The sequence below is a fragment of the Ambystoma mexicanum genome, chromosome 1p (genome assembly GCF_040938575.1).
Source record: "Ambystoma mexicanum isolate Mex_15411 chromosome 1p, UKY_AmexF1_1, whole genome shotgun sequence".
Taxonomy (NCBI): domain Eukaryota; kingdom Metazoa; phylum Chordata; class Amphibia; order Caudata; family Ambystomatidae; genus Ambystoma; species Ambystoma mexicanum.
The window spans coordinates 1,474,246,060-1,474,271,217 of record NC_090921.1 but is presented as its reverse complement, the minus strand read 5'-3'; the positions used below and the strand labels follow the sequence as shown (position 1 = coordinate 1,474,271,217).

The window sequence follows — 25,158 nt, the reverse complement described above, 5'->3', positions numbered from 1 at the left end:
ACAGCTGCTTCCAACAAAACAGCAATCTTGTGTTAGTAACTCTAAAGCTGTGAGTGCCAATTCTGCATCAATCTCATGCTTCTGCAGAAATATTTCCCAAAATGACAAGGAGGCCAATATGGGGACCCGTGACCTTGCCATTATTAGCACCACGCTCTAACCAAATGAGCTAAACAGCCAGCTGAGAGTTTTGTTTCTGACTCAAGCATAAGCAGGAGGCCAGTTGTAGGGGGATGTTTTCTTCCCTTGGAAAAAAAATGCCTAACTCATTCACACAGACAACCCTTATCCTCACAACAACCTAAAGAAAAACGCCATGTGATCTGAAGGAAATTCATGAATATTACAATTATCTTCAAACTGACTTGTGGCCTGAATCACATTTAAGTAGTACTGCGACAAAGAAGGTTAAATGCATCTCATTGGTCATTTCCCACAGCAGTACTGACCTGTGACCATTTATGGACTGCTGCTTCCAACAAAACAGCAAACTTGTCATAGTAAATCTAACGCTGTGGGTGGGAATTCTGCATCAATCTAATGCTTCTGCAGACATTTTTCCCAAATTGACAAAGTGGCCAATACTGGGATCAAATTCGCTAACTTGGCGTGATTAGCACAATGCTCAGTCAGAAAAAGTATGCTTCTGACTGGAGCATAGGAGGGAGGCCAGTTGCAGGGGGGAGTTTTCTTTCCTTGAAAGAAAATGCCTAACTCATTCACAAATACAACCCTTATCCTCACAACAACATTGGTTATGTCCGCAGCAGTACTGACCCGTGACTATGTATGCACAGCTGCTTCCAACAAAACAGCAATCTTGTGTTAGTAACTCTAAAGCTGTGAGTGCCAATTCTGCATCAATCTCATCCTTCTGCAGAAATATTTCCCAAAATGACAAAGTGGCCAATACGGGGATCGAACCCGTGACCTTGGTGTTATTAGCACCACGCTCTAACCAACTGAGCTAACCAGCCAGCTGAGAGGCATATTTCTGACTGGACCATAAGAGGGAGGCCAGTTGCAGGGGAATTTTTTCTTCCCTTGGAAAAAAAATGCCTAACTCATTCACAAATACAACCCTTATCCTCACAACAACATTGGTTATGTCCGCAGCAGTACTGACCCGTGACTATGTATGCACAGCTGCTTCCAACAAAACAGCAATCTTGTGTTAGTAACTCTAAAGCTGTGAGTGCCAATTCTGCATCAATCTCATCCTTCTGCAGAAATATTTCCCAAAATGACTAAGTGGCCAATATGGGGATCGAACCCGTGACCTTGGCGTTATTAGCACCACGCTCTAACCAACTGAGCTAACCGGCCAGCTGAGAGTCTCTTTCCCTTGGAAAAAAATGCCTAACTCATTCACACATAAAACCCTTATCCTCACAACAACCTAAAGAAAAACTACATGTGATCTGAAGGAAATTCATGAATATGACAATTATCTTCAAACTGACTTGTAGCCTGCATCACATTTAAGTAGAACTGGGACAAAGAAGGTTAAATGCATCTCATTGGTCATTTCCCACAGCAGTACTGACCTGTGACCATTTATGGACTGCTGCTTCCAACAAAACAGCAAACTAGTCATAGTAAATCTAAAGCTGTGGGTGGGAATTCCGCATCAATCTCATGCTTCTGCAGAAATATTTCCCAAATTGACAAAGTGGCCAATACTGGGATCAAATTCGCTAACTTGGCGTGATTAGCACCATGCTCAGTCAGAAAAAGTATGCCTTCTGACTGGAGCATAGGAGGGAGGCCAGTTGCAAGGGGGAGTTTTCTTCCCTTGAAAGAAAATGCCTAACTCATTCACAAATACAACCCTTATCCTCACCGCAACATTGGTTATGTCCGCAGCAGTACTGACCCGTGACTATGTATGCACAGCTGCTTCCAACAAAACAGCAATCTTGTGTTAGTAACTCTAAAGCTGTGAGTGCCAATTCTGCATCAATCTCATCCTTCTGCAGAAATATTTCCCAAAATGACTAAGTGGCCAATATGGGGATCGAACCCGTGACCTTGGCGTTATTAGCACCACGCTCTAACCAACTGAGCTAACCGGCTAGCTGAGAGTCTCTTTCCCTTGGAAAAAAATGCCTAACTCATTCACACATAAAACCCTTATCCTCACAACAACCTAAAGAAAAACTACATGTGATCTGAAGGAAATTCATGAATATGACAATTATCTTCAAACTGACTTGTAGCCTGCATCACATTTAAGTAGAACTGGGACAAAGAAGGTTAAATGCATCTCATTGGTCATTTCCCACAGCAGTACTGACCTGTGACCATTTATGGACTGCTGCTTCCAACAAAACAGCAAACTAGTCATAGTAAATCTAAAGCTGTGGGTGGGAATTCCGCATCAATCTCATGCTTCTGCAGAAATATTTCCCAAATTGACAAAGTGGCCAATACTGGGATCAAATTCGCTAACTTGGCGTGATTAGCACCATGCTCAGTCAGAAAAAGTATGCCTTCTGACTGGAGCATAGGAGGGAGGCCAGTTGCAGGGGGGAGTTTTCTTCCCTTGAAAGAAAATGCCTAACTCATTCACAAATACAACCCTTATCCTCACAACAACATTGGTTATGTCCCGCAGCAGTACTGACCCGTGACCATGTATGCACAGCTGCTTCCAAGAAAACAGCAAACTTGTGTTAGTAACTCTAAAGCTGTGAGTGCCAATTCTGCATCAATCTCATGCTTCTGCAGAAATATTTCCCAAAATGACAAGGTGGCCAATACGGGGATCGAACCCATGACCTTGGCGTTATTAGCACCACGCTCTAACCAACTGAGCTAACCGGCCAGCTGAAAGTCTTTTTCCCTTGGAAAAAAAATGCCTAACTCATTCACACATAAAACCCTTATCCTCACAACAACCTAAAGAAAAACTACATGTGATCTGAAGGAAATTCATGAATATGACAATTATCTTCAAACTGACTTGTAGCCTGCATCACATTTAAGTAGAACTGGGATTGGTCATTTCCCACAGCAGTACTGACCTGTGACCATTTATGGACTGCTGCTTCCAACAAAACAGCAAACTAGTCATAGTAAATCTAAAGCTGTGGGTGGGAATTATGCATCAATCTCATGCTTCTGCAGAAATATTTCCCAAATTGACAAAGTGGCCAATACTGGGATCAAATTCGCTAACTTGGCGTGATTAGCACCATGCTCAGTCAGAAAAAGTATGCCTTCTGACTGGAGCATAGGAGGGAGGCCAGTTGCAGGGGGAGTTTTCTTCCCTTGAAAGAAAATGCCTAACTCATTCACAAATACAACCCTTATCCTCACAGCAACATTGGTTATGTCCGCAGCAGTACTGACCCGTGACTATGTATGCACAGCTGCTTCCAACAAAACAGCAATCTTGTGTTAGTAACTCTAAAGCTGTGAGTGCCAATTATGCATCAATCTCATCCTTCTGCAGAAATATTTCCCAAAATGACAAAGTGGCCAATACGGGGATCGAACCCGTGACCTTGGCGTTATTAGCACCACGCTCTCACCAACTGAGCTAACCGGCCAGCTGAGAGTCTCTTTCCCTTGGAAAAAAATGCCTAACTCATTCACACATAAAACCCTTATCCTCACAACAACCTAAAGAAAAACTACATGTGATCTGAAGGAAATTCATGAATATGACAATCATCTTCAAACTGACTTGTAGCCTGCATCACATTTAAGTAGAACTGGGACAAAGAAGGTTAAATGCATCTCATTGGTCATTTCCCACAGCAGTACTGACCTGTGACCATTTATGGACTGCTGCTTCCAACAAAACAGCAAACTAGTCATAGTAAATCTAAAGCTGTGGGTGGGAATTCTACATCAATCTCATGCTTCTGCAGAAATATTTCCCAAATTGACAAAGTGGCCAATACTGGGATCAAATCCGCTAACTTGGCGTGATTAGCACCATGCTCAGTCAGAAAAAGTATGCCTTCTGACTGGAGCATAGGAGGGAGGCCAGTTGCAGGGGGGAGTTTTCTTCCCTTGAAAGAAAATGCCTAACTCATTCACAAATACAACCCTTATCCTCACAACAACATTGGTTATGTCCCGCAGCAGTACTGACCCGTGACCATGTATGCACAGCTGCTTCCAACAAAACAGCAATCTTGTGTTAGTAACTCTAAAGCTGTGAGTGCCAATTCTGCATCAATCTCATGCTTCTGCAGAAATATTTCCCAAAATGACAAGGAGACCAATACAGGAACCCGTGACCTTGCCATTATTAGCACCACGCTCTAACCAAATGAGCTAAACAGCCAGCTGAGAGTTTTGTTTCTGACTCAAGCATAAGCAGGAGGCCAGTTGTAGGGGGATGTTTTCTTCCCTTGGAAAAAAAATGCCTAACTCATTCACACAGACAACCCTTATCCTCACAACAACCTAAAGAAAAACGCCATGTGATCTGAAGGAAATTCATGAATATTACAATTATCTTCAAACTGACTTGTGGCCTGCATCACATTTAAGTAGTACTGCGACAAAGAAGGTTAAATGCATCTCATTGGTCATTTCCCACAGCAGTACTGACCTGTGACCATTTATGGACTGCTGCTTCCAACAAAACAGCAAACTAGTCATAGTAAATCTAAAGCTGTGGGTGGGAATTCTGCATCAATCTAATGCTTCTGCAGACATTTTTCCCAAATTGACAAAGTGGCCAATACTGGGATCAAATTCGCTAACTTGGCGTGATTAGCACCATGCTCAGTCAGAAAAAGTATGCTTCTGACTGGAGCATAGGAGGGAGGCCAGTTGCAGGGGGGAGTTTTCTTTCCTTGAAAGAAAATGCCTAACTCATTCACAAATACAACCCTTATCCTCACAACAACATTGGTTATGTCCGCAGCAGTACTGACCCGTGACTATGTATGCACAGCTGCTTCCAACAAAACAGCAATCTTGTGTTAGTAACTCTAAAGCTGTGAGTGCCAATTCTGCATCAATCTCATCCTTCTGCAGAAATATTTCCCAAAATGACAAAGTGGCCAATACGGGGATCGAACCCGTGACCTTGGTGTTATTAGCACCACGCTCTAACCAACTGAGCTAACCGGCCAGCTGAGAGGGATATTTCTGACTGGACCATAAGAGGGAGGCCAGTTGCAGGGGGATTTTTTCTTCCCTTGGAAAAAAAATGCCTAACTCATTCACATATAATACCCTTATCCTCACAACAACCTAAAGAAAAACTACATGTGATCTGAAGGACATTCATGAATATGACAATTATCTTCAAACTGACTTGTAGCCTGCATCACATTTAAGTAGAACTGGGACAAAGAAGGTTAAATGCATCTCATTGGTCACTTCCCACAGCAGTACTGACCTGTGACCATTTATGGACTGCTGCTTCCAACAAAACAGCAAACTAGTCATAGTAAATCTAAAGCTGTGGGTGGGAATTCTGCATCAATCTCATGCTTCTGCAGAAATATTTCCCAAAATGACAAGGAGGCCAATACAGGAACCCGTGACCTTTCCATTATTAGCACCACGCTCTAACCAAATGAGCTAAACAGCCAGCTGAGAGTTTTGTTTCTGACTCAAGCATAAGCAGGAGGCCAGTTGTAGGGGGATGTTTTCTTCCCTTGGAAAAAAAATGCCTAACTCATTCACACAGACAACCCTTATCCTCACAACAACCTAAAGAAAAACGCCATGTGATCTGAAGGAAATTCATGAATATTACAATTATCTTCAAACTGACTTGTGGCCTGCATCACATTTAAGTAGTACTGCGACAAAGAAGGTTAAATGCATCTCATTGGTCATTTCCCACAGCAGTACTGACCTGTGACCATTTATGGACTGCTGCTTCCAACAAAACAGCAAACTAGTCATAGTAAATCTAAAGCTGTGGGTGGGAATTCTGCATCAATCTAATGCTTCTGCAGACATTTTTCCCAAATTGACAAAGTGGCCAATACTGGGATCAAATTCGCTAACTTGGCGTGATTAGCACCATGCTCAGTCAGAAAAAGTATGCCTTCTGACTGGAGCATAGGAGGGAGGCCAGTTGCAGGGGGAGTTTTCTTTCCTTGAAAGAAAATGCCTAACTCATTCACAAATACAACCCTTATCCTCACAACAACATTGGTTATGTCCGCAGCAGTACTGACCCGTGACTATGTATGCACAGCTGCTTCCAACAAAACAGCAATCTTGTGTTAGTAACTCTAAAGCTGTGAGTGCCAATTCTGCATCAATCTCATCCTTCTGCAGAAATATTTCCCAAAATGACAAAGTGGCCAATACGGGGATCGAACCCGTGACCTTGGTGTTATTAGCACCACGCTCTAACCAACTGAGCTAACCGGCCAGCTGAGAGGGATATTTCTGACTGGACCATAAGAGGGAGGCCAGTTGCAGGGGGATTTTTTCTTCCCTTGGAAAAAAAATGCCTAACTCATTCACATATAATACCCTTATCCTCACAACAACCTAAAGAAAAACTACATGTGATCTGAAGGAAATTCATGAATATGACAATTATCTTCAAACTGACTTGTAGCCTGCATCACATTTAAGTAGAACTGGGACAAAGAAGGTTAAATGCATCTCATTGGTCACTTCCCACAGCAGTACTGACCTGTGACCATTTATGGACTGCTGCTTCCAACAAAACAGCAAACTAGTCATAGTAAATCTAAAGCTGTGGGTGGGAATTCTGCATCAATCTCATGCTTCTGCAGAAATATTTCCCAAATTGACAAAGTGGCCAATACTGGGATCAAATTCGCTAACTTGGCGTGATTAGCACCATGCTCAGTCAGAAAAAGTATGCCTTCTGACTGGAGCATAGGAGGGAGGCCAGTTGCAGGGGGGAGTTTTCTTCCCTTGAAAGAAAATGCCTAACTCATTCACAAATACAACCCTTATCCTCACAACAACATTGGTTATGTTCCGCAGCAGTACTGACCCGTGACCATGTATGCACAGCTGCTTCCAACAAAACAGCAAACTTGTGTTAGTAACTCTAAAGCTGTGAGTGCCAATTCTGCATCAATCTCATGCTTCTGCAGAAATATTTCCCAAAATGACAAAGTGGCCAATACGGGGATCGCACCCATGACCTTGGCGTTATTAGCACCACGCTCTAACCAACTGAGCTAACCGGCCAGCTGAAAGTCTTTTTCCCTTGGAAAAAAAATGCCTAAGTCATTCACACATAAAACCCTTATCCTCACAACAACCTAAAGAAAAACTACATGTGATCTGAAGGAAATTCATGAATATGACAATTATCTTCAAACTGACTTGTAGCCTGCATCACATTTAAGTAGAACTGGGACAAAGAAGGTTAAATGCATCTCATTGGTCATTTCCCACAGCAGTACTGACCTGTGACCATTTATGGACTGCTGCTTCCAGCAAAACAGGAAACTAGTCATAGTAAATCTAAAGCTGTGAGTGGGAATTCTGCATCAATCTCATGCTTCTGCAGAAATATTTCCCAAATTGACAAAGTGGCCAATACTGGGATCAAATTCGCTAACTTGGCGTGATTAGCACCATGCTCAGTCAGAAAAAGTATGCCTTCTGACTGGAGCATAGGAGGGAGGCCAGTTGCAGGGGGAGTTTTCTTCCCTTGAAAGAAAATGCCTAACTCATTCACAAATACAACCCTTATCCTGACAGCAACATTGGTTATGTCCGCAGCAGTACTGACCCGTGACTATGTATGCACAGCTGCTTCCAACAAAACAGCAATCTTGTGTTAGTAACTCTAAAGCTGTGAGTGCCAATTATGCATCAATCTCATCCTTCTGCAGAAATATTTCCCAAAATGACAAAGTGGCCAATACGGGGATCGAACCCGTGACCTTGGCGTTATTAGCACCACGCTCTGACCAACTGAGCTAACCGGCCAGCTGAGAGTCTCTTTCCCTTGGAAAAAAATGCCTAACTCATTCACACATAAAACCCTTATCCTCACAACAACCTAAAGAAAAACTACATGTGATCTGAAGGAAATTCATGAATATGACAATTATCTTCAAACTGACTTGTAGCCTGCATCACATTTAAGTAGAACTGGGACAAAGAAGGTTAAATGCATCTCATTGGTCATTTCCCACAGCAGTACTGACCTGTGACCATTTATGGACTGCTGCTTCCAACAAAACAGCAAACTAGTCATAGTAAATCTAAAGCTGTGGGTGGGAATTCTGCATCAATCTCATGCTTCTGCAGAAATATTTCCCAAATTGACAAAGTGGCCAATACTGGGATCAAATCCGCTAACTTGGCGTGATTAGCACCATGCTCAGTCAGAAAAAGTATGCCTTCTGACTGGAGCATAGGAGGGAGGCCAGTTGCAGGGGGGAGTTTTCTTCCCTTGAAAGAAAATGCCTAACTCATTCACAAATACAACCCTTATCCTCACAACAACATTGGTTATGTCCCGCAGCAGTACTGACCCGTGACCATGTATGCACAGCTGCTTCCAACAAAACAGCAATCTTGTGTTAGTAACTCTAAAGCTGTGAGTGCCAATTCTGCATCAATCTCATGCTTCTGCAGAAATATTTCCCAAAATGACAAGGAGGCCAATACAGGAACCCGTGACCTTGCCATTATTAGCACCACGCTCTAACCAAATGAGCTAAACAGCCAGCTGAGAGTTTTGTTTCTGACTCAAGCATAAGCAGGAGGCCAGTTGTAGGGGGAAGTTTTCTTCCCTTGGAAAAAAAATGCCTAACTCATTCACACAGACAACCCTTATCCTCACAACAACCTAAAGAAAAACGCCATGTGATCTGAAGGAAATTCATGAATATTACAATTATCTTCAAACTGACTTGTGGCCTGCATCACATTTAAGTAGTACTGTGACAAAGAAGGTTAAATGCATCTCATTGGTCATTTCCCACAGCAGTACTGACCTGTGACCATTTATGGACTGCTGCTTCCAACAAAACAGCAAACTTGTCATAGTAAATCTAAAGCTGTGGGTGGGAATTCTGCATCAATCTAATGCTTCTGCAGACATTTTTCCCAAATTGACAAAGTGGCCAATACTGGGATCAAATTCGCTAACTTGGCGTGATTAGCACCATGCTCAGTCAGAAAAAGTATGCTTCTGACTGGAGCATAGGAGGGAGGCCAGTTGCAGGGGGGAGTTTTCTTTCCTTGAAAGAAAATGCCTAACTCATTCACAAATACAACCCTTATCCTCACAACAACATTGGTTATGTCCGCAGCAGTACTGACCCGTGACTATGTATGCACAGCTGCTTCCAACAAAACAGCAATCTTGTGTTAGTAACTCTAAAGCTGTGAGTGCCAATTCTGCATCAATCTCATCCTTCTGCAGAAATATTTCCCAAAATGACAAAGTGGCCAATACGGGGATCGAACCCGTGACCTTGGTGTTATTAGCACCACGCTCTAACCAACTGAGCTAACCGGCCAGCTGAGAGGCATATTTCTGACTGGACCATAAGAGGGAGGCCAGTTGCAGGGGGATTTTTTCTTACCTTGGAAAAAAAATGCCTAACTCATTCACATATAATACCCTTATCCTCACAACAACCTAAAGAAAAACTACATGTGATCTGAAGGAAATTCATGAATATGACAATTATCTTCAAACTGACTTGTAGCCTGCATCACATTTAAGTAGAACTGGGACAAAGAAGGTTAAATGCATCTCATTGGTCACTTCCCACAGCAGTACTGACCTGTGACCATTTATGGACTGCTGCTTCCAACAAAACAGCAAACTAGTCATAGTAAATCTAAAGCTGTGGGTGGGAATTCTGCATCAATCTCATGCTTCTGCAGAAATATTTCCCAAATTGACAAAGTGGCCAATACTTGGATCAAATTCGCTAACTTGGCGTGATTAGCACCATGCTCAGTCAGAAAAAGTATGCCTTCTTTTTTTTTTTTTTTAAACTTTTATTTTTGTTGACAGAGGCAGGTAGCACACACACTTACATCAGGACAGCAAGAGCAAATACAGTGCATAGGTACATTAATGCAAGGGCTTTTCTGCGGAACATAAGCTGTCAGGGACCATCAGCAACATAACATGAGACACCAACACTTTAGACAACACTAGTAGAAGGCCGGGGAGATCCGCCCACCGTGGAGATGTCATCCAAACCGTTCAAATAACTATTAAAGGCAGACCAGATATTACGGGGGCGGGACCGGGCCGGGAGCATATCCAAAAACCCCTCCTCGCAATTCCTAGACCATGTGAGCAGATTCAACCATTTCTGATATGTAGGGGGGGTCGAGCTTTTCCAATCCAGCAAGATGCATTTCTTGGCCACCACACAACTTACATTTAGGAACTTGACCACATCTCTAGGCTCCCCGAGGCCCCACACCCCAAACAGTGCCCCCAGCGGGTCGAGGTCAACATCAGCATCAATAATTGTCGACAACGTCTGCATGATCTTGGACCAGAATGTGGCCAGCTCCGGGCAGGCCCAAAACATGTGTAGATGGTCAGCCCCATCGGTTCCGCAGCGAAGGCAGGGCCGGGGGGTAGAGCGTGCAAATCTCGAAATTCTACCCGGTGTAAAATACAGCCTATTGAGCAATTTATACTGTATGGTGCGGTAGCGAAAGTTCAAGGACACCCCACTGGTATGAGAGCACATTTTCCCCCACAATTGGTCTGTAAGGTCCGTCCCCAGTTCGGCGGCCCAGTCCTCCCGTGCCCTGGACGGGCGGGGCGAGGGGCCGGTTAGTAACAATCCATATAATGAGGAGACCACACCCCGCGCCCCTCCCGAATTGGCGATTTATGCGATCCCGGGGGAGTCCGGAGGCTCAGCTGGGAAGTCAGGCCACGCGCTGCGGAAGGCTGCGCGCAGCCTGTAGAATTGCAGCAGCTCCATGACTGAACCGGAGTGCCCCGGCCTCAATGTCTGCAGTGTTATAAACCGCCCATCTGGGTAAAAGTCAGTGAGGGCACGGTAACCCAGCGCCTCCCAGTGCCGCGCCAGTGCAATGTCACACGTGGGTTCAAGCCCGGGAAGGTTCCAGGCGGGAAGCCACCTGTAGTATGGATGTTGTTCGGCACACGTGTTATACAGCCGGCCCCAGGCCTGTACAGTGGCGCGGACTGGATCGATAGGCGAGTCCGGGACATACTTCCTATTTAGAATCAGGGACATTATGTTACAGGGTGCCCCCGCCAGAGTCTCCAATTTGACGTGGGGGCGAGGTGGGGGTCCGGGGTACCAGTACGAGGCGAATTGCGCCTGTGCAGCCGTCCAGTATCTAAGCAGGTCCGGGGCCGTGAAGCCCCCTTTGTCATATGGGAGGCACATGTCCGACCATCTCTTACGCACCGCACCAGAGTGCCAGAGAAATTGTGCAAGTGCTTTATGAAGGTCTGTAAAGTATCTCCCACCCGGCCAGACAGGGACGTTAGAGAAGATATACAAGAACTTAGGAAGCAGGATCATTTTCACCAGCGAGAGTCTACCGGCCAGCGACAGCGGGAGAGCGCGCCAGCGCGTGATTTTAGCCTCAGCTTGCTCCGCCACCGCTCGGTGGTTATCCGCTAGCAGTGTTTCCCTAGACCGAGACACCCAGACCCCCAAATATTTAATCCCCAATGGGGACCAGCGTAGCGGGTACTCCGTGAGCGGTTGGGCGGTGGAGCCAGTAAGAGGGAAAATTTCGGATTTGGTATAGTTAATGGTGAACCCGGAGAGAGTGCCAATCCGGGTGATACCGCGTATAATCGGGTCCAGGTGCACATCCGGGTCTCTTACGAAAAGTAAAACATCATCTGCATAGAGCGAGACGATTTCGGGAGCGTCCTTCAGGCGGATCCCCTGGTGGGCGTGCCGGGCCCTGATATAGTCGGCCATCGGCTCTATTGCCAGGGCGAATAAGATCGGAGAAAACGGGCAACCTTGACGGGTGCCCCTAGAGAGTGGGAACAGAGCTGACGTCTGGGAATTAACCCGCACCCTAGCCACCGGGGAAGTGTATAGCAACTTAATGTACGCTATCATGTTAGGCCCTACACCCATAGTCTCCAGCACCAGCCAGGTGTATTTCCAGGAGACCATGTCAAAAGCCTTCTGGGCATCCAGCGTCACCGCCACGGCGCCAACTCCCTGATCCATGCGGGCCATGACATTGAATAGCCGTCTAATATTGTGGGACGTCGACCTCCCAGGGACGAACCCTGATTGGTCATCATGCACCATATAGGACATGACCGGGAGGAAGCGGTTGGCAATCACCTTAGCGAATATTTTGGTATCTAGATTCATTAGTGAGAGGGGCCTATATGATCCACACTCATCAGCAGGTTTCCCAGGTTTAAGAAGGACCGTAATGGCGGCCTCCCGCAATGATGGAGGGAGGGTGCCCAGCCGGAGCGACTCATTCCAGACCTCCAGCAGCCTGGGGGCCAAGATGGCCACATGCTCCTGATAAAATTCTGCCGTTAGCCCATCCGGACCGGGAGCTTTTCCTTTGGGTAGATTGGAGATTGCCCCGACAATTTCGTCCAGCAGAATGGGGGAGTCCAGTGAGTCTTTGGTTGTGGGGGAAATGAGTGTCGTGGGGATCTGGCTGAGGAGATCGCGCATTTGGGACTCGCTATGTTCAGGGGGCTGGGAGTATAGGTCAGCGTAGAAGTCCGCGAAGACTTCCAAGATTCGTTGGTCAGACGTTTGACTCAGCCCTAACCTGTCCCTGATACAGGAGATCTGTGAATGACCCCACTCGCCCCTGGCCACAGCAGCCAGCGTCCTGCCCGGCCTGTCCCCCTCACCATACTTGCGAGCCGCCTGGGGGCGACTGAAATATCGAACTTCCCTGATGGCCTGGTCATTAAAAGCTTGGAGCTCCTCACTGATCTGGGAGAGGGTGGCCGGGTCAACCGAAGTGGGATGCGCTCTTTCCAGGTCGCGTAATTTGGTTTCGGAACGGGCAAGAGCAGCACGTATAGCCTTGAGTACTCCCGCCTCCCTCGATATGGACATTCCCCTGATGAAGACTTTGAAGGCCTCCCACCGGACCCCCAGGGAGGTGGACCGGGACAAGTTAAACTCAAAGTAGGACTGTATATCAGCAAGAATATCCGCCTTGAATACTATGTCTTGCAGGGCGGCAGACTTGAAGCGCCAAGTATTAATAGTGGGAACCGGGACTCCCAGATCCACGGACATCCGGACAGGGGAATGGTCCGATAGGGTACGCGCCAAGATCTGAGTTTCAGCCACCCTGCCCAGAAGCGTACTGGACACAAAAAACATGTCAATCCTCGAGGAGCTGTCGTGTACCGAGGAATAATGGGTATATTCGCGCGCCAACGGGTGCATCGCCCGCCATGCGTCTCGAACATCTAGTGACACCCCGTGTGCTAATAGCCTACGCGCTGCGCCCGAGAGCAATCTGGGGGCAGTGCCCGTTCTGTCCAACGTGGTATCCATTATGAAATTCATGTCCCCCCCCAGATAATCTGTACCCCCACATAGCCCAGCAGTATCGCCGCCACCCGGTCAACGAAATCAGGAGAGTCCACATTAGGGCCATAGGTATTGACCAGCAGGTATTCCCTATTCGCCAAGGAACAATGCAGGATAACATACCTCCCTTCAGGGTCAACATAATTCTTATGTAGAGAAAACTTGAGCGATCTATGAACCATCGTCAGGACCCCCCTAGCCCGGGAGGAGTAGGAGGTAAAATATCTATTGGGGCCCCAGGAAGGGGCCATGCATCTGGCCAGGTGGCCCCCAGAGTGGGTCTCCTGCAGGAACAAAATTTTACAACAATGTCTGTTGGCGTAAGCCATAATTTTACGAGCCTTGGTGTAGTTACTAAGGCCCCGTACATTCCAAGACAGCACAACAGTTGTCATTGCATCGAACTAGGGTACATCCCACACTCTCTGCCCAGAGCCAGCCAGTAGTTTAAAATGGGCCCCACAATGGTGCCCCGATGTCATGCATTCTGCCACACTACCTCCGTCTTTTGTAATACAATCCCACACACCCCCAACATCCCCACCCACCACCCACACTGCCCACCCGCAACTTGCAGTAGGTATCGTCCCCCACCCAAACCCAAGGTCCCCAGCTAAGCCAGGGGAGTGACAGGATCTCCCCAACCGGGGAGGAACAGAGGGCACCACCCAACGGGGATGCGCCCACGATTCGGCCCAACAGTGGCCACCCAGCCCTAACAGCAAACCAAGCACAAACACAAACATTGCAAACGCAGTGGGGGCGCTGTAGCCGTGCGGACGGCATCTTAAACATCATGTAGGCCGACATGGGCCATCAAGTCAAGTTCTGCGGTGAAGGATCCAAGTTCGAACCCAGGAGTTGAGGTCGGATGATAACAGGAAAACAATAGGCGATCTAACGCATGAGCATACAGTGTACGAGGAGTATTGAGTAGTGTCCAAGGGCCCAGGGCGAAACCCCAGGCCGGATGGCCATCCACGGGGTTCGAGTCGCTGGGGTAAAGAACAGCATTGCCAACAACACATCCAAAATGAGCGGAGAGAGCTGGCGAGGAGAGTGGGGCACTACAGGGAGTGCTCACTCAGCGGCCACAGGAGCATTTATCGGATTAGGTAATGGTATCTCCAGCTCGATGAACTTCACTGCCTCCTCGGGGACCGTGAAGAAGTAGAGTTTGCCATTGTGGGTCAATTTCAATCGCGCCGGGAAGAGGATGGCGTATGGGACATTGCGTTCCCTGAGCAGCTTTTTGACCCCGAGAAATTGGCGCCTTTCCTGCTGGACCGCTACGGAGAAGTCGGGGAAGATCCTAACGGTGTTGGCCTCCAGGCGCAGCTCTCCCTTCTCCCGTGCCAAGCGTAGGATGAGGTCCCTGTCCCGATAGTTCAGGATCCTGGCAATGATGGGTCTCGGAAGATCACCCGGTCTAGGGCGAGGGGACAGGGCCCGATGTGCGCGCTCAACCGTAAAGTGCGGAGACAGGGTAGGGTTGTCGAGCAGTTCCCTAAGCAAGCTCTCGATCGCATCCTCCATGCGCCCCTTGAGTGCGTTCTCGGGGACACCAATGATGCGTAGATTATTCCTGCGAGAGCGGGACTCCAAGTCATCGCATTTGGATTTAACCGCCTTCATGTCCCGGGACAGGGCCGCGACCGTGGACTGCAGCACGTGTAGTTCGTCCTCGTTAGTAGAGATCCTGCCTTCAGCCTCCGCTATTCGGGTCCCGGCTTGGTCTACACGTGTCTTGAGCGAGGCAACATTGGCATGTATATCGTCCAACTTCTCGTGGAAGGAAGCGAAATTTTTGGCCATCGACTCCATGATAACCGTGAGGTCAGGTCCCGGCGGCCCGGCCTGCGACTCCACCCCAGACTCCTCCGGCGGGGGTGGGGATGAGCAAGCGTCGGATCTCGGAACCGCTCTAGCGAATCTATCCATCGATCCTCCCCTGCAGTTTCCTTTCGATTTACTTGGCATGACGAAGAGTAGCGACGGCCGCCGTGGTTATCAAGCGTCAGCCACGTGGAGGTGGTGGGCACAGGGTCCAGGAGTCGAGTCAAGCCCGGGGGGATCTTCACCGATGTGGACGTGGATCACGCTGGCAATACAGAGCGGGGCGCACCAGGGGGGAGGGGGCAGGGGCGCCCACAGGGCAGGTCCAGGGGCAGCGCGAGGTGATGGCCGGGCCCACCGTGCCCCGTCCGGATGCGTCACCCCTCCGCTCCTCACCTCGACAGTGCAGTCCTCCGCCAGGCGAGTGTCGATGTGGCGGGGCACCCCACAGGCCGCCGCAGCCGTCGGTTCGGTCCCAGCCCCCCGTCCGGCAGTGACCCGCCCCGCGGGGCCCCCCAAGGTGGGAGACAGGGGCGGGCGGGCCGCGAAAGAGTGGCGAGGCCTCGAGTGACCGCCGCAGCCCGGGTAGGCCTCCAGAGAGATGTGGCCGTAGCAAGTCTCCCAGTAGTCAGAGAAGGCCGGGACTCCGCCAGGAGCTGCCCAGCAGACAGGGGCAGATGGTTGGCCGCAATAGGAGTGTAGCAAGCTCCGATGTTCGCAGATGTGGGCAGATGAGGGCCGGAGCCGCACGGAGCTCAAAAGCTAAGCAGCCATCTTGGGCTGCTCCACAGCGCCACCCCGAAAAAGTATGCCTTCTGACTGGAGCATAGGAGGGAGGCCAGTTGCAGGGGGGAGTTTTCTTCCCTTGAAAGAAAATGCCTAACTCATTCACAAATACAACCCTTATCCTCACAACAACATTGGTTATGTCCCGCAGCAGTACTTACCCGTGACCATGTATGCACAGCTGCTTCCAACAAAACAGCAAACTTGTGTTAGTAACTCTAAAGCTGTGAGTGCCAATTCTGCATCAATCTCATGCTTCTGCAGAAATATTTCCCAAAATGACAAAGTGGCCAATACGGGAATCGAACCCATGACCTTGGCGTTATTAGCACCACGCTCTAACCAACTGAGCTAACCGGCCAGCTGAAAGTCTTTTTCCCTTGGAAAAAAAATGCCTAACTCATTCACACATAAAACCCTTATCCTCACAACAACCTAAAGAAAAACTACATGTGATCTGAAGGAAATTCATGAATATGACAATTATCTTCAAACTGACTTGTAGCCTGCATCACATTTAAGTAGAACTGGGACAAAGAAGGTTAAATGCATCTCATTGGTCATTTCCCACAGCAGTACTGACCTGTGACCATTTATGGACTGCTGCTTCCAGCAAAACAGCAAACTAGTCATAGTAAATCTAAAGCTGTGGGTGGGAATTCTGCATCAATCTCATGCTTCTGCAGAAATATTTCCCAAATTGACAAAGTGGCCAATACTGGGATCAAATTCGCTAACTTGGCGTGATTAGCACCATGCTCAGTCAGAAAAAGTATGCCTTCTGACTGGAGCATAGGAGGGAGGCCAGTTGCAGGGGGGGAGTTTTCTTCCCTTGAAAGAAAATGCCTAACTCATTCACAAATACAACCCTTACCCTCACAACAACATTGGTTATGTCCGCAGCAGTACTGACCCGTGACTATGTATGCACAGCTGCTTCCAACAAAACAGCAATCTTGTGTTAGTAACTCTAAAGCTGTGAGTGCCAATTCTGCATCAATCTCATCCTTCTGCAGAAATATTTCCCAAAATGACAAAGTGGCCAATACAGGGATCGAACCCGTGACCTTGGCGTTATTAGCACCACGCTGAAGTGGGAGAATGGAAGACCAGGCTCCCGTCCTTCACCTCTCGCGCTTGGCCTAGAGGGTCACGACCCAGACACCCGCCGCAAGAAGAGTTTGTCCATTTACCAGACGACCAGGTACCCTGGTACAGGAACATACGGATGTGTCCATCTGCCTGCCCAGCAGCCCGCACTGGCCATGCCGACACCTGCGGCACGGATCAGCTAGACTAAAATCTACACGTCATTAGAGATGCCATGACGACCTAGACAACGGGAAGCACATCTGTACAAATATACACACTGAACATTCCCACACCAATCTACACGAAGAATATACTCAGTGCTATGACGTAGGCGACAGGCATATTCACGGACGTGCATCTTTATTATTTTTACATAGGCTTTCAGAATGCAGAAACGCAAGACGCGTCATGAACTCATCTATAACGCTTGCTCACGCTTCTCTTGAAACCCGTTACCACCATGAGAGGTATAATGGAGACACGATACTGGTCATGGAACTATATGCTACTATAACCTAAAGCACTTATGCACCAAACGGACTGCTTATGCACCAGGCCCGAGTAGGCCTCAAACAAGAGCTCCCGTGGACATTAACAAAGCAAGAGTCAGGTTGCTGATCCTGCAGAAAGAGCCCGGTGGAGCAACCTGCCAAGGTCGCAATGTTGCAAACCCACATTCCAAGAACAAATCATCAAAGGCACGATGTTGCAACCTCGTACTCCGCGCACCAACGTTAAAGTCACAACCGCAAATTAAACCAGACGCGCAGTGGAAAAACAATATTAATTGTGCAGAATTCTGCCTCTTTCACGGTCCCTCCCCACGTGACCAAGCCGAACCTGACGAGATGCCAAACCCAGGAGAGTAGAGGCGTCTGGATCTATCGCTACGGGACACAGGCAGATACACATGAAAGGCTCAATGGACATCTGCGACAGTGGGAGCGGTCAGCCTTCCAGCTATGAATAAGTCCTCACATTGTCTGCACGTACCCATAGTGAAACATTGTTGCAACTTGCAGGTACACCGAGAGCTGGGAACAGCGGTGGTCCCAGGCTGGGAAGCTCACGGGCGCACCAATCAGAACATGGGGCTCCTATCACTGACGTCAGTAATGTTAACCAATCCCCAGGAGTCATCATGTAACAATTCTCATGTATCTAATTGTAGGGACAACCCAGATATACCACCTGACTACCCTTTGTCCACTAACATCGTTCTCTATATGTGTGCTATACTAACCCTACCACTCGAGCAACCAATTAAGAGTGGCGATAGGTTTTTTGTTAACTTTCTGCAGTGACGCAAGTAGCGCGTCATAATACAGTAAAAGGGCCTGCGAGCCCCACGATTGTGTGTGTGTCAGGACGAACGCGTACGCTCCTTGACCCATCCCTGCCGTTTTGTCTAATAAACAGCAGAGTCACCTTGCTCCTTGTGTGTGTCTCATACTCTATCTCAACTGGGATATACGGGAGGAGTTGGGGCCTCCCTGCCCGGAGGTCTGCGGACGGCCCGGCCGACCCCGGCAGAATTTCCCCCCGACAAGTTGGAGGCACTGCTGAGATCTGTTTAAGATCGACTTTTTATTTTTTTACTTTTTCCAGGCACTCCCGTTGCGAGGAGGCCCGGCGGCGCGGCCCCCTCTGCCGTTGCCCCCTTCTGAGGACTACAGGACCATCGCGGAGCTGCGAGAAGACCGGACAGCGCAATCCGGATATTGGCCCTCGGGAGCCGGTTGAGAAGTATCCCGCCCGCGGTCGGCGAGTGTCCAGACGTGGTCCAGACGAGGGGAGGTGGCGAGCCGCTTGGAGGGGTGCACGCAGTCGAGCGGCCCTGCATCGAGAGAACTTGGTGAGCATGACACGCACAACAAGCAATGTGAAATTGTGAGGGAGGGGGAGGAAGTAAATAAGGGAGGAGGGAGGTGTTGTGCAGATGCGCGGCGAAGGTATAACAACTGTTGGAAATGGAATGAATGGTAGCGAAACGAGTGCGAGAGCAGTCGGCTACGTTACGCGAAAGAGGGGGACGGGGCACGAAAACATCACGTGCGGCCGCTCGTAAAGACACTGATTGGCCTAAGTCGGGACTACGTGTGAGGGTGGGTGTGTGATTTCCTACCATTTGGCATTTATTGATCAATGAGTAGACGGGGATCCCTATTGTTCGAGCAAGAAACTCGATAGGTAGATGACGTTTCCCTGTAGACGGTAGCTAGTTGCTTAGTTGCCCAATACAGAAGATAATTGGCTGGTTAAGCACCTCTGTTGAGGGGCGTATCACACGCGAGGCGACGCAGTGTGCGCAGTCCGATTATATTATTGATTTGATTACCTTGTTCCAGGAGAGACAGGAAGACAGCTGTAGGGTTAGCGGGGTAGATTGCAAGTGTATTTTCAACTTAAAGAACATAATAAGAATGTACCAGTAGCTCGAAGAAATCGGTGACGTCACCAGTAGGGATTTAATAGGATATAGCGAGCACAAGGAACTTTTGAGAATGGTGGGGAAGAGAAATATGATAAGGGAGCGGATACGCAAATAAACGATAGACGAGTGGATCGGAAGAGGAGAAGGGGAGAGGGGCGTGGCTGCGCACGGAGAACGCCGGCCACGGCAAGTGTAAAAGGAGGAGGAGAACGGGGAAACAGGACGACTGTATAAGAGCGTCGTAAGGGGTACGCAGCCGCAGGGGGCTGCGTGCGCTTCGGCCACAGGGGGCCGTAGGGGAAGGAATATACAATATAAAATGATACATATATATATTTTGTTCTATGTTTTTAATAAGTTTTACTGCATCTTCTGTAAAAGGATTGTCGTAAGTCCCCACACTTGCGGGGCCAGGTAAACAATATAAGGTTGTATATTGTAAACTGCTAGTGAAGGGAAGGGTAACAAGGGGAGCGCCACTATGTCATACGGGACAGGGTCGGGAGGGTGGGGGAACACCCTCACTACCCCACTACAACACATATGCACCACACTCCCACCCCATAGGGAGAAATTAATTAAGTACAGTATAGAGTGGACCCAGGGGACGGACAACAAAATGTAAACACCATGGCCACCTAATGGTAGTTTCGATCCATATGCCCAAAATTCACTGCTAAACCATCTGCACAATACATACAAGGGGAAGAAGTTGGCAAACCATGTGGAGGTGTTTAACTTATGGAGGATGTTCCAGGGGTCCCGACCAGGACCAAATGGAATGTTCACTATGGGGGAAACACCGGAAGAAAAGGAGATTAAGAAAGAAGGAACGGATGGGGAAGAGGGGTGTGAGAGCACAAAGAATACGAGGAACGGAGGACAGGGAGGAGAAAAGATTGATAAATCAGACGACATAAAAAAGGAACCGAGCAATGAGATACCCATTACACCGGGAGTGAAAACAGAGGGAGGAGGGTTGTACCCTTTAAGAGAATTAGGAGAAATAGAAGGACAGTTAAGGGCGGCTGAAGGATACTCGAACCCGGCATACAGCCCTCCACCATATGTGGCTCATAGGAAGATACCAATGGGGGAGGGGAGGATTGGAGAAGAGCAGACTGTAGAGATAGGAAATGATGAGTGGGTAGCTGCACAGATATTATTAAAATTACGAGGTTCACTAACTGGAGAAGAGAGGGAGGTAGTAAAGAGAACAGACGAGGATAGTACAAGAGAGAGTGAGATGAGGGGGGAGGAGCTATTACGACAAAGGGAAGAGATTTTGGAGGAAAGGTTAGCTAAACTAAGGGATGAGCAGAATGAATTGATCAAACAGCTTGAGAGGGAGGAAAGAGAGAGAGTGAGGAAAAGGAAAGAAGGTAAGGACGAATTGGACAAATTAAGGGAATGAAATGAGGAACAAAGGAGAGAAGCTGAAAGGGTAAAAGCAGCAGCAGACAGGGTGTCAAGAGTAGTGCTGAGAGAAAAGAAGAAGGAAGAAGAAGAAAAGGAAAAGGAAATGGCAATATGGAGGAGGAGGGTACTATCAGAGACAGCTAAGAAATATGAAGAGGGGAAAGTAATAGAAAGAGAAAGGGTGAAATGGGAAAGGAAGAAAGAGGATGAAAGAATATTGGAACAGATGAGCAACGAAGTGATGGAGGAATTAAAAAGGAAAAGGGAGGAAAATAGTAGGGAGATGGAGGAGAGGAGTGAAGGAGAAAGAGAAGGGAGGAGTAGGGAGAGTGAAAAATGGGGGGATTTATATAGAAGTAGAGAAGTAGCAACAACATCAGCACTAGGGGGAGCAGTTGATAACAAAGGAAAAGGAGAAATGGACCTAATAGACTTAGAAACAGTAACAATAAAAGGGAAAAAGGCAGAGTGGGGGATACCCTTTATGACTGACTTTTGCAGTGAGGAGGAAGAAGGAGTAGAGAGGGAAGGAAGAAAGAGTGAAAGGGAAAGCTTAGATAAGCTATACCTCACTCGAACAAACATAGACTCGCCATGGATCAGTAGGAGAAGGGAGGAGTTGGAGAGAAGTGAAGAGGGGGTGCAAAAACTAGTGGAAAAACAAACCCATGAAACCACGCCATCCCCATCTCCATCACGCCCTCCCCCATCGCACCCTACATGCTCAACCGCCACACGCTCGCTGCGCACAATAAAGCTCGCGCCCTTCATGGACCAACTGACTCCCTATGCATGTCGGCTTAGAGACCTCCCTAGTCGCAGACAAGACAGACAAATAAACATGCCCACATTAAACACAGGAAATGATGAAAAAAGGGGAAAGGACGGAGAAGGGGGTAGGAGCAGGGGTAATAAGGACGAACTTGAAGAGGTAAAGGAAACGGGAGAAGAGGAGGGGTGTGAGGACTCGATATTATGGAACGTAAAGGGGGACACAAGACACAACTTGATGCCACTGTTGGAGAGAGGAGGGGTTAGACCACAGTATGTACCTTGGAAACATACGGATAAAGAAAATATAAAATGTAGGCTCCCATCACTAAGTGGAGGTGCGGGTAAGTGGATATATGAAATGGAAAAACACACCGCAGGACAGAAACTAGCAGTAGGAGATGTGAAGGGCCTGTTAATATCAATATTAGGGGATGGAGCGGATGACATTTGGAAGAGAGCGGGATTCCATGGGGTAACAATAACGAACACATCGCATGATGGGGCACCATTTGCAAACTGCAGACATGCGCTATGGCAGGCACTGAGAGTACAGTACCCAGACACATCAGACATAGGAGCCATTACTTCCCGTAAGATGCGTGAGAATGAGGATCCTGTTGATTATATCCAGGATATTCAAGAGAAGTGGCGCATGGAAACTAGAGAACAATGGGACAAAACACCAGCCATATTTTATCATATACTAGTACAAGGGCTCCCAGAAGGAGTTCAGAAACAACTAAAGAAAGTAGTGGGAATGGAAGCAAAACCATGGCCAGAAATACAACTGACTATAGTACATCACTGCAGGACATGGCAAGGAAAAATGAAACAAAAGGAAGAGGACAGGAAAACAGAAGAGGCCAAACTAGTACAGAAGAAACTTACTAAATACACAATGGAAGGGGCACTAATAACTACGCCCACACCAATGGCCCAAAGCCCCACGCAAGTAGTGGCTGCACAAGATCCCGCTCAAATAGCACCTCCACAAAGTGTAATACAGCAAGTGCCGCCTCTGCAATTACACGCACCAAACATGGGAGGAGGGTACCCAATGCAAGGAACTGGGTATTATAGTTATAACAGGGGGAGAGGAGGATTTATGAGAGGGAGAGGATACGGATATAATACCCAACAACAGGCGGGGGGACTTAGAAATTCCTACCCCACAGGGCAACCCGTATACCAGGACAACACAGGGAGCTTCCCATGGCAAAGCAGGGAACCACCCGTGTGTTGGAACTGCGGACTATTAGGACACATGTCACGTACGTGTAGGGTCAGGCCAGGAACACCAGCATGGAATGAACAAGCACAACCTAGGACCTCACAAGAACAGCAGGGCATACAACAACAGCAGATGTCACAACAAGGAAGTGACCCACAACAACAAACAACACAACAGCAGCCACAAACATATTCACTGCCACAACAACAAGTAGCGTTAATACAACCACCCCAAACTCAACAAACGCAATTGGGTAGGGTGACGGTGTTGGGACACAACCCTTACACGGGGAATGGCCAATCATTGTACCCCCAATAGGACAGCCCACAGACGGCCTTGGTGTGTCCCATCCTGTCAGTAACACCTAATAGTGCGGAGGAGCCACGCATAGAGGTAACGATAGGTGACAAAAAATTATCATTCCTTGTTGACACCGGGGCAACCCGGTCTTGCATAAGGGAAGGTAAATTTAAGATGTCAGGCGAAGCCATGAACACCCAAGGATTTTCTGGGGCTAAAGGGTTGGTTCCATTTACTGATAACGTTCCCTTATCTATTGGAGATTATGATCTGTCAGTTCCACTTTTGTATTATAGTGCCTCACCAGTAAATATACTGGGGAGGGACATAATGAACAGGTTGAATATGACGATCTCCTTTACAGAGGATGGCATAATTTGCTCTACTCCAGGGATTAACATGCTCGCAGCACGACAGATTATGCAAGCATACTGTGGACAGACAGCGATTAGGGCGGAGCCAGTAGATGGCGAGCTATTCCAGTATGGCACAGACATGGCATTTGCATGGATGCCAGGGATAGAAGGGAAGATATGGAGGAGGCCAGCAGCCTATCTGTTCCGACCAGAAACACCAGTTAATGAACCAGAAGGAAAGGTGTTTGTAATGGACATCGAGAGCATTATTGCAACAGCTGATTATGTTGCTGTGCACGCCCAAGATAAAGAAGGGAGAGCATGGAGGGCAGTGATAGCACTAGCAGAAGGATGTAGGCTGACCCAGGTGTCAGATGAAGAGCTGTTCTCAGAAGAAAAGGAGGAAGGTGAAATGGTGTTCATGATGAGTGTAGAAATATGGCTAAGAGTGGCTCACAAACAAATAGCACAGAAAATTGCAATGGCACTTGAGGCACCCGCAGGCACCCCAGTCCCATTCTTTAAGGAGGATATGTCAAAGGTGCCCAAATCATTATGGACTATTAGCCCTTATGACGTGGGATGCATAAAAAGCATAGGGGGTGTAAGGATAAAATTGAAAAAAGGTGCCATACTACCAAGAGTGAAACAGTACCCATTGTCAAAAGAGGCAGATGAGGGCATATATGAAACCATAACGGCCCTTATAAACAATGGCATATTGGTCCCCTCAGAATCACCATGTAACACAGCTGTGTACCCGGTGCGCAAGGCTAAAGGGGGGTCTTGGCGCTTCATACAGGACCTCAGGCCCTTGAACAACATAGTAGAAGCAGAGTATCCAGTAACAGCAAACCCGGCCACAATATTGTGTGGCATTCCAGCAGAAGCATCACGATTTACAGTGATTGACCTTAAAAATGCTTTTTTCTCAATACCATTACACCCAGACTCACAAGATTTGACAAGCTTCACTTACCGAAATACAAAGTGGAAACATACCAGATTACCACAGGGGTATTGTGAATCACCCTCAATTTTCAATAGAGTAATACAGATGGATTTGGGTAAGGTTGAGGTGGAAAGCACAGTGTTACAGTATGTGGATGACATAATAATTTGCAGTACAAACGAAAGTAAATGTAGAGAGGACTCCTTAAAAATGTTGACAATATTGGCTGAAAAGGGGTACAAGGTAGACATGGAAAAGATACAATACTGTCAGGAACAGGTACTTTACATTGGCCAACTGATATCCCAACATGGAAGAAAGATTGCACCACAAAGAGCACAGGCCATTTCAAGTACTCCCGTGCCACAGACTGTGAGAGAACTGCAGCAGTTTCTGGGGCTGTGCAACTACTGTAGAGCATGGGTATTTGATTACAGTTCATACATAGGACCCCTGCTTGAGGGTTTGAGGGATGCCAATAA

At 47.8% G+C, this 25,158-nt stretch overlaps 9 non-coding genes across 9 annotated transcripts; all 9 read right to left on the bottom strand.

Moving 5' to 3' along the window:
* Window positions 1–903: 903 nt before the first annotated feature.
* Window positions 904–977, bottom strand: TRNAI-AAU (transfer RNA isoleucine (anticodon AAU)). The gene has a single exon. It is a non-coding gene; the product is annotated as a tRNA-Ile (tRNA).
* Window positions 978–1,252: 275 nt separating this feature from the next.
* TRNAI-AAU (transfer RNA isoleucine (anticodon AAU)) lies at window positions 1,253–1,326 on the bottom strand. Its single transcript has one exon. It is a non-coding gene; the product is annotated as a tRNA-Ile (tRNA).
* A 1,427-nt stretch (window positions 1,327–2,753) lies between these two features.
* On the bottom strand, window positions 2,754–2,827 carry TRNAI-AAU (transfer RNA isoleucine (anticodon AAU)). Its single transcript has one exon. It is a non-coding gene; the product is annotated as a tRNA-Ile (tRNA).
* A 653-nt stretch (window positions 2,828–3,480) lies between these two features.
* TRNAI-AAU (transfer RNA isoleucine (anticodon AAU)) lies at window positions 3,481–3,554 on the bottom strand. The gene has a single exon. It is a non-coding gene; the product is annotated as a tRNA-Ile (tRNA).
* Window positions 3,555–5,024: 1,470 nt separating this feature from the next.
* Window positions 5,025–5,098, bottom strand: TRNAI-AAU (transfer RNA isoleucine (anticodon AAU)). Its single transcript has one exon. It is a non-coding gene; the product is annotated as a tRNA-Ile (tRNA).
* Window positions 5,099–6,287: 1,189 nt separating this feature from the next.
* On the bottom strand, window positions 6,288–6,361 carry TRNAI-AAU (transfer RNA isoleucine (anticodon AAU)). The gene has a single exon. It is a non-coding gene; the product is annotated as a tRNA-Ile (tRNA).
* A 1,476-nt stretch (window positions 6,362–7,837) lies between these two features.
* On the bottom strand, window positions 7,838–7,911 carry TRNAI-AAU (transfer RNA isoleucine (anticodon AAU)). Its single transcript has one exon. It is a non-coding gene; the product is annotated as a tRNA-Ile (tRNA).
* A 1,470-nt stretch (window positions 7,912–9,381) lies between these two features.
* On the bottom strand, window positions 9,382–9,455 carry TRNAI-AAU (transfer RNA isoleucine (anticodon AAU)). The gene has a single exon. It is a non-coding gene; the product is annotated as a tRNA-Ile (tRNA).
* A 6,950-nt stretch (window positions 9,456–16,405) lies between these two features.
* TRNAI-AAU (transfer RNA isoleucine (anticodon AAU)) lies at window positions 16,406–16,479 on the bottom strand. The gene has a single exon. It is a non-coding gene; the product is annotated as a tRNA-Ile (tRNA).
* Window positions 16,480–25,158: the final 8,679 nt, after the last annotated feature.